The sequence below is a fragment of the Acomys minous genome (genome assembly GCF_964271855.1).
Source record: "Acomys minous genome assembly, chromosome: 16".
Taxonomy (NCBI): domain Eukaryota; kingdom Metazoa; phylum Chordata; class Mammalia; order Rodentia; family Muridae; genus Acomys; species Acomys minous.
Window position 1 is genome coordinate 19,803,641 of NC_140498.1, and position 9,421 is coordinate 19,813,061.

Here is a 9,421-nt window from a genome sequence, read left to right on the forward strand (position 1 = left end):
TGACAGTAGTCAAATCTGCATCCTTCAGCACACTTGAAGGCTCTGCCATTTCAAGCGGGTGAGCTAACCCAGGGAGGGCCACTGGTCCCTGTTGGTTCCTTCTTTATCCCCATCAGCCTGACAAGAAAGTACCAAGGGATGGTGGCTGTGTGCAAGTTAAGCGGCAGCTCTTGGGCCTTCCTTCCCTGATGTTTCTGTACCATACAGCCCTGTATCCATCAGGGCTGTGAAAGGCATGCCTTGAGAAGTTCCTATGGCCTGGTGAGATGGCACATGCTTGTAATCCCAGCACTTGGGGAGGCAGAAGCAGGCGATCTCTGTGAGTTCGAGGCAAGCCTGGTCTACACATCGAGTCCAGGACAGCCAAGGTGGTTGTTGCGCACACCTTTAAGACCATCCATCACTCAGGAGGCAGAGGCAGGCGGATCGATCTCCATGAGTTCGAGGCCAACATGGTCTACAGAGTGATTCCAGGACAGTCAAGGCTACATAGAGAAACTCTGTCTCAAAAAATGAAAATAAAAAAGACACCCTATGTACTTTTTGTGGTGGGCTCCTGGTAGATGCAGCTTTGTGAAAGCTGCCGTTCTCTTAGGTCTGGAGAGAGAACGAGGCGGGAGTATGGCAAGGCAGGCAGGCGAGGGCCTGTGCAGCTGTCTGGCTCTCCTGGGTGGGGCTGGGTGAATGTTTGGGGCTAGGCAGTGGCTGTCACATGGTCTGGCTCCAGGTTTGGGAAGGAAGCGAGGAGCTGGGCCATGTGCCAGACCCAGCTAATCACTTACTGGGTTAGGGAAGCAGAACAGAAGTGGGCCCTAGAGAAACTCCTGCCGTGGTACCAGCCGTACAAGAGAGAAGACGACGCTCGGAAGACTTTCAAAGGCTGCGGTACCTGGGGGAGGAGTCTCAGAGCGTGGTGGGTACAGAGCATGGTGCCTGGTGCTCAGGGAGCACTTAGTGTGAGTGGCTAGGAGGCTGAGACCCCAGACACCACAACCCAACAGGTCAAGCCTGAGGTTGCGCTATCTTCACAGGGCGGGGTTCCACATCTTACCCATCTTACCCATACATCCCCAAAGGCCACTCCCCCCCGCCCCCGGGTTTTCCTTTGAGGGGAGAAACGCGGGTGATCTTCCTGCTTCTGTCACCAGTGGTCAAGGGTGGCAGAGTAAAAAGCAGAGAGAATGCCTGACTGTAGAGTAGCCCCACCTACAGACCCTGCCCATCTGCAGCCCTCGGCTTTGCTGCTGCTGCTTCTTTCCGGCCCCCCGCCCCTTCGAGACAGGGTTTCTCTGTGTAGCCTTGGCCTCAAACTCACAGTGATCCACCTGCCTCTGCCTCCCAAGTGCTGGAATTAAAGGCATGTGCCACCACGACCGGCTTCAGTTTTGCTTCTTCATTGCCTGTGAAATCACTCAGGAAAACAAATGCAGGGCTTCAGCGTAGCTTGGTTGTGGAAAGCTTTACATCCAGCAGTGCTCAGGAGACCGAGGCAGGCAGATGTCTGTAAATTAAAGGCCAGTCAGGCCGGGCGGTGGTGGCCCACGCCTTTAATCCCAGCACTTGGGAGGCAGAGGCAGGCGGATCGCTGTGAGTTCGAGGCCAGCCTGGTTTACAAAGTTAGCCCAGGACAGCTAAGACTACACAGAGAGACCCTGTCTCGAAAAAACAAAAAAACAAAACAAAACAAAAATAAAGGCCAGTCAGGTCTACATAACAAGTTTCACACCAATCAGGGCTACAGTGAAACCGTGCTTCAAAACCCAAAGGGGGAAAGAAATCTAAAAAGCCAGCGCAATTTCTCTGGGCTCAATTTCCAGCAAGCCCCCAAATAAAAACATAATTAGCTCGGCAGGTGGATCGCTGTGAGTTCGAGGTCAGCCTGGTCTACAGAGTGAGTTCCAGGACAGCCAGGGCTACTGCTACTGGATTTTTTTTTTTTTTTTTGTAAAACAATCCAGGAGCACTGAGGCTATAGCTACGGGTACAGCTTGATTCAGGGGTTCAGCAGATGTGAGGCCTTGGCTTCAATTCTTAGGAAAGGGGGTTAAATAGCCAGAAGTACCCACCTGTACCCCAGCTCCTTGGGGACGATTGGGCCTAGGACTGCTCATCATTAGTCATTATCAACATAGAGAAACCATGGCTTTCATGTTTTGTATTTTAAGGTAGGGTCTCATGTAGCCCAGGCTGCCCTAAAACTCGCTTGTAGTCAGGAACTACACATAAGAATCCAAGTTTACAAGGATACATAGAGAAACCCTGTCTCAAAAAACAAACAAACAAACAAAAATAATCCAAGTTTATTTTATTGAGCTAATATTTTCCTTTCCCTTTATAAATACTGTGGGAAATACATCTCATATAGCAAGTGCCACCTTAGCCGCCTGAGTGTGCTGACACTGCCTAACATTCATTCCAGAGCTTAACCCCTCGAGATGCTGAAGCCCAGGTCTCCACAGCACTGCAGCAAAGTGTTGTGACCACTGAGCCTGGAAACTCCTCCTGGACTGGCTCATCCAGGTCTGTGGCCCAGGAGTGGGGCAGCAGGGCAGCCTGTACTTCCGGGGGTGGGTGTGACCCTTCAGTTCTAGCTGGCTCCTGCAGGTCTGAGCTGCTGCCCTAGGGCAGGCACCAACGCATGTCCTGGCAGGTCTCAGCTTCCACCCACTGCCTGCCTGGGGCTGCCCAGGTCACCAGGTCACCAAGGGAGGAAGGACTGCAGGAGAGGGGCCAAGTGAAGGTTCCTCCTAGCTCTGGCAACTCAGGGAGGGCAGCCCAAGTCTACTTTCAGGTCAAGCTGTGAGGATGGGACCCAGGTGCAGGACAGCCACCTATGACCATGTAGGAGCTGGGGTAGTGAGGAGCAGTATGTCAGCTTGCTCTCTGCAAGCACCAAGGTCCTTAGTGGCCTCCAACACAGCCCAAATGCCCAAATCTTTTCTTTCTTTTTTTTTTTTTTAAATAATTTATGCCGGCCAGTGGTGGTGCACACCTTTAATCCCAGCACTTGGGAGGCAGAGGCAGATGGATTCCTATGAGTTCAAGGCCAGCCTGGTCTACAATGTGAATCCAGGACAGCCAAAGCTATATATAATTTTATGTGCATTGGTGTTTACCCTGCATGTATGTCTGTGTGAGAGTGTCCAATCTTGGAGTTACAGACAGTTGTGAGCTGCCATGTGGCTGCTGGGAACTGAACCCAGGTCCTCTGGAGAAGCAATCAGTGCTCTTAACCACTGAGCCATCTCTCCAGTGCCCCAAATCTTCTTTGTTGGGCTCAGTTCCAAGAGGACAAGAGAGAGGAGGGAAGGGGGTGAGGAGGGAAGGGTGGAGGCTGCAGGGCTGTCAAGTCCCTTTATATCATGACAGTTTCTGTACCTGAGTGACTTTAATCCAGTGTTTGTCCTGTTTTACAAAATCAGGATCCATGCAGGGTGAGACCCACCTTTTCTTTATTCTCCTCTTCCTGGCTAAAAAATAGTCAAGTGGCTCCTTTTGGGGCAGATGGTGCGTTGGAGAGGAGCAGTGCCCAGTGTCACGCCCCAGAGGAGCCGGTGCTGAGGGCACACGGCTTCTTTCTGCCCTGCCCTCCAAAACTCTTGGTTGGCCTACTAATTAAGTTGTCACTAGGTGAGATGAGGAAAACTGGGTCTGGAGAGGCACTTAGCGATGAAGCACCTGATGCTCTTAAAAAGGACTTGAGTTTGGTTCCCAGCACCCACGTCAGGAAGTCCAAAGCTGCCTGTAACTCCAGCTTCAGGGGACCTAAGGCCCTCTCCTGGCTTACCTGGGTACTGCGTGGCCAGGAGGCACATATACAATCAGACACATCCATACAATCACACATTTTTTTTTGTGAAGGAGGAAACTGACAGTGTAGCTCAGTCAAGTGCTTGCTGAACATTTACAAGGCTCTGGGTTCAGTCTCCAGTACCAGGGCTGGAAATAGTGGCAAACCTCCCCAATCCCAGCACTTGAGAGGTAGAGGCAGAAGGAGCGGAAGTCAGAGGATTTGTGTTAGCCACATAGTGTATTTAAGTCCAGCCTGGGGTGCATGACACCACCAACTCAAAAAAGAAGGAAAACTAGCAGGTGTGGTGGTACATGCGTTTAATCCCAGCACTTGGGAAGCAAAGGCAGGTGGATCTCTGTGAGTTCAAGGCCAGACTGTGACATAGTGAGTTCCAGGACAGCCAGGGCTACCTCAAAAGACAAACAAACAAAAGAGGAGAAAAAAAAATCTGTGTTTTATTACAAAACAATTGGTGTTACAGAAAAGAATATGGGCTCGGGGGTCCCGGGATGGAAGAACGGGTATGCTACACCTTTGGGAAGGTGAAGGAAAGAGCTTCACGGTAAATAAAGGTTGTGCACCGGACATAATGGTGCACATCTGTGACCTCAGCATTACAGAGGCAGAGGCAGGATTGTTAGCTCCAAATCAACCTGGGCTAGATGGCAAGACCCTGTGTCAAAAATTAAAAAGAGGGCTGCCCAGATTGTTCACCGGGCAAAGACTCCCAATAGTGGTAGCTTTAAAATGTGTGTTGTAGTTTCTCTCTTAATCTGACTAGCACCCAAATAATTAGGACTGGACTGTTATTTATTTAACATGCTTTATGGCACAACAACTGAGCAGTATTAATCTATTTTAACCCTCTAAGTTCCAGCTCTTTTCCCATGGTGTCTTCTGGACCTCTGCCTGTGGCTGAACCCTCCTCTCACCACTACCCCTCCTCCTCCTCCTCCTCTTCTTTCTCCTCCTCCTCTTCTTCTTTCTCCTTCTCCTCCTCCTTCCTTCTTCTTCTTGTCTTCTTCTTCCCTGGCTGGCTGGAAGTCCAGCCCTAGTTTCTCCCCTACTCAGTGATTGGCTGTTAAGCTGCTTTATTGACATTTCAGGGAACAACTGAGGAGCAAAATTTAGATGGGAAATTCTCAGAACAATGACTGCAACCAGATATAGGGGGTACAGAATTCAGCATGTGAATCTTTGTTGTTGGTTTTTGTTTTCGTTTTTGTTTTCTGTTTTTCGAGACAGGGTCTCTCTGTGTAGCCTTGCTGTCCTGGACTCACTTTGTAGACCAGGCTGGCCTTGAACTCACAGTGATCTGCCTGCCTCTGCCTCCTGAGTGCTGGGCATCATTTGAATCTTTACCTGTTGCACAATAACATTATACCTACACTCTTCTGCTTGCTGTTCTCCAGGCCTCAGTTCAAAGGGGCCAGCACAGTCAGGTATAATATGATGGGATGGCATTTCATAAATCCCTTTAAGACCTATGTGCATAGGGATTGCTATTTTCTGGGAGTGACAAGACAAGTGACCCACGGATGACAGTGCATGGTAAAAAGGGCCACTGGAGAAATGAAAAGGCAGAGAGTAGTGACAGTGTGGTCAACTTTTTTTGTTGAAGGCGGAAAGAAAGACTCTGAAAATAGCTGGCAATCCCAAAACTAGCCAGTTACTAGGAGACTGGGGCAGCCCCAAGGATGCAGGTGTTGGGAGCAGAGTCCACGTCTAAGCCTGAACGGGTCGCAGGGTCGATCTTGAAGCTGAGGAGAGCTGGAGACAAAACGTGTGGCCTAGAAGGTTCCTCTGGGGCAGAGTGGAGAGGAGCCTAGGCAGGCTGTCGCAACTGTCAAGAAGAAAGGTGATGGGGCAGAGGTGGCAGCCAGAGACAGGATAAATCAATCCCTCCTCCTCACCATGGGTAGGCCCCTAGGACCTTTCCTGTCTTGGGCACTTGCAGACAGCAAGTAACTGAAGGAAGTTAAATTGTCCGAGGCTAGCCAATTCAGGAAATAGGTACACCCAAGGAATTTGGTTTTACTTCAGCCCTGGCCTGATGCCTGGAGCGCCTCACTCCTTGGCATTTGAACAGCATGGCTTGCATTGCCAAATCCAGAGCTCTGTGAAATGTGGGGACAAGAGACTCATGTCTGTGTGTCTGCATGATGAACCCAAAAGGTGGACAGAGTTCACTGGGTACACCCCACCCTGGGGCAAACTGCCTGCATGAGCCTAGTCTCTTCCATGTTGTGAGGCAAGTCTGCGGTGGGAAGAAAGCAGCCTGACCTCCTGATGGCCTGACTCCCTGTCTCTGTCCCGCCCACCCTCTCCCAAACCCTTTCAGGCCCGCTAGCTCTGAGATCTACTTTGGGGGAGGTAGATCATATGCCCCCCCCCAACCCCCACCCCCAAGGTTTTCACCACCAGAGAAAGCTAAACCAAGGGCATCCAAGAGTCCAGTGACATGTTCTGTGCTTTAGCCCTGAAAACACACAGAGGAAGGCATAAGGATGCTAGGGGAAGAGCAGGTACTGGATTGCCACGGAACCTACTTCTCTATAGGGTCAGCTGGTCCTGGCTGCCTTGCTATTCCTCATCAAGGTAACTGGAGAAACAATATGCAAGGGCCCAAAAAGCCAGGCAGCAATTATCAGGCCAGCTTCCTAGGGACGGGACAGTGGCCTGGGCAGTCTGGAGTCTCCTAGCCTATGCAGAAGATGGGGCCAGGTAGCCTGCTTCCTTCCCTTTCCCTGGCTTCTTCCCTGAATGACAGCTCTCTTCAGAGGTTGGGAGCTGGCTGTTCTCCGCCTCTGCGGGAACCCCTCAGCTCTACACCCCAGCGAGGAGCCTCACCTGCAGAGCCAGTTCTGAGTGTCCTGTTCAGCCAGGAGCCTCCACCCTCTCTCCTGGGTTCATTCTTGACATCCCTGGGCTCCAGAGGGAAGGGGCTTTCTTGAGATGCAAACACCACCCTGCTCCCCTGATAGCCTGGTACAGGGAAAGAACACGGACGGGGTGTGAGGAAACCAGAGGTCGGCTAAGTCGCTGCATGTCTAAGGATAAAAGGGGTCCAGGGAGGGGAGGGAAGTGGGCTTGGGCCTTACTGAACCTGAGTCACCATCAACACCTACAGATGGGGCCGTGGAGATGGTTCAATGGGCCAAGTCTTTCCTGTACAAGCCTGAGGGACCTGAGTTTGAGCCCTAGAACCCACGTAAAGGTAGAAAAAGAGAAACAGACCTCACAAAGTTGCCCTCTGACCTCTACCTACATGCAAATGCTTACACACCACACAACAATAAGTATTTACAGAGCTAGGGCACCTGTAATCCCAGTATCTAGAATGCGGAAAGCAGGAGGACCAGGAGTTCAAAGCCATCTTCTGCTACAAAAACGACTTCAAGGGCAGCCTGCCTTAGACAAGACCCTGTCTCAAACAAAGAAACAAACAGAAAAAGAGTCTGGAATTTAGCTTTGACCTCTTTGCTCCTCAAGAATGTTCTCACCAGGGCTGGAGAGATGGCTCAGAGGTTAAGAGCACTGGCTGCTCTTCCAAAGGTCCTGAGTTCAATTCCCAGCAACCACATGGTGCCTCACAACCATCTATGATGAGATCTGGTGCCCTCTGCTGGTTCACATGCAGACAGAACACTGGGTACTTAAATAAATAAATAAATAAATAAATAAATCTTAAAAGAAAATGTTCTCGCCAAGATAAATCAATTCTCTATAACCATTTTGTGAACACTTCAGGTCGTCCCCGTCCCCCGTCCCCGTCCCCCCCCCCCCCCGCGCGGATAGACGTCTTTTGCCTGGGGGCTTATAACTCTTCCTTCTCCCTCTTCAACCAGCAAGCATGGCTTGAGTGGACAGCGCACAGTCCAGCCAGGTGCACAAGCTTCCCCTTACTGAGGAAGCCCTACTGCGTGTTCTATGAGGCACTTCCGGGCCAACCCCTGTGTGCCACCTGTGAGGATCTATCAGGGCCCTGGCCTCCCTAGCGTCCCCCTGCACCTGACCATGCGCAGATCTCTCCATCTCTGGGCCTCAGCACCACGGAGTGTACCCTCCTGGGCAAAACAGAGCCCTGCTAGGCTACTCACCCAGAGAGGCCTTTCCTCATGTCCCCAAGATGATAACTGTGTCCTTGCCATGAATGTTCCCGGTTCAGGCAACGCCCCTCCCCCCCATGCACTTGCAGCCCTCCGCCACTGAGCTGTTGGGTAGCTGTGAATGAGGTTTCTTAAAGAGAAAATCCATTGTTAGGAAATTGCCAGTGGTAGAATAGAAAGCAGAGGCTGCAAATTGGTACCTGGACTTGTTTCGCCTGATACAGAATTGTCCATTTTAACTTAGGGTACTGGGAATGGAAACCAGGGCCTCAGGCAGGCTCTGAGTGCATGCTCTACCACTGAGCCACACCCCAGTCCTCTACGACATTTTAAAAGGAAAGCGCTGCGACCATCAGCTGACACCAACACGGAACCCCATAACTAGCAAGGGATGAGTCTCAGTTCTGCCTCCGTGCAGTTTCTGGCACTAATCCGCAGGCTGTCCACAGGCGCTTACCTATTTCACATGAGTCGAATCACTCCACATGTGGCCTTCTGTGCATGGTTTCTCTGACTTAGCATCACTTTTTAGAGGTTCAGCAGAGTCTATAGCCCAGATGTGCACTCGTTCCTTTTCTGTGGTAAATAATATTCCATCGTCTGGGCAGACCTCTCATTAATCGCTAATGGATTTATCCTGTTTTTTCCTTTTGACCACCATGCACATCTTAGTACAAGCACTTGTTGGCACACCTACCTGACTTCAGCTCCTTTGGCCATATACTCAGGAATGGAGTTGCCAGGTCATATTCTAAATCTGTGTTTAATTGACTTTTTCTCTTAACCGTAAAAAGAGTACTTATATGTATGTGCCTGCATGAGTAAATGTGCACCACGTGCGTGCAGTGTCCCCAGAGGCCAGAGGGGAACATTGAGTCTCCTGGAACTGGAGTTGTGAGCCTCCGTGTGGGTGCTGGTGACCAAACCTGGGTCTTTTGCTAGAGCAGCACGTGCTCTTAACCTCTGAGCCATCTCTCCACACACCCTTCACCCGCCCCGCCCCCGCCCCCCCCCCCCGGTCCCACTCATCTGTGTTCAACATTTTAAGGAAGAAAAGGAGTTCTAACTTTTTGATTTTGAACCTGTTTGAGTGTCCAGCTGTCTGTTTCTGTGCGGGCTACTGCCTTATCCAGCCCACGTGAGTCATTTACCTTATCAGCTAGCCCCTAAAGGCATCTGAACCTGCCGCCCCTAGGAAGCTTCGGAAGCAAACCAACCTCTCTCCAAAATAAAAGTCCTGCGCCCAGTCCAGCTGCTGACTACTGGAGTACACCTATTCGGCTCTCAGAGCGCTTCTCGGGTTTCGTCTCAAAGGAGGCAAATGCAAGTGGTGCTTACCTGAGAAAGAGGCGGCGAGGAGAAGAGATGGGACCGACCCAACCCAGCGCGCCAGTCTGGAAGCTGATACTGGAAGAAAACTGGGAGAGGTGGGCAAGGCCAGGAGCTGGAGGAGGAGCAGCCGGGCGGCGCGCGTTCTGGAGCCTTGTCCCGGCCGGGGGTCTGCGGAGCTGCAGCACGC

General features: G+C 51.2%; 1 long non-coding RNA gene across 1 annotated transcript; it reads right to left on the reverse strand.

Moving 5' to 3' along the window:
- Positions 1-1,974: 1,974 nt before the first annotated feature.
- Positions 1,975-9,411, reverse strand: LOC311587406. The gene is made up of 6 exons (XR_014775850.1): positions 9,241-9,411; positions 7,114-7,217; positions 6,644-6,993; positions 6,212-6,272; positions 2,376-5,636; positions 1,975-2,066 (listed from the first exon to the last, which is right to left on the reverse strand). It is a non-coding gene; the product is annotated as an uncharacterized lncRNA (long non-coding RNA).
- Positions 9,412-9,421: the final 10 nt, after the last annotated feature.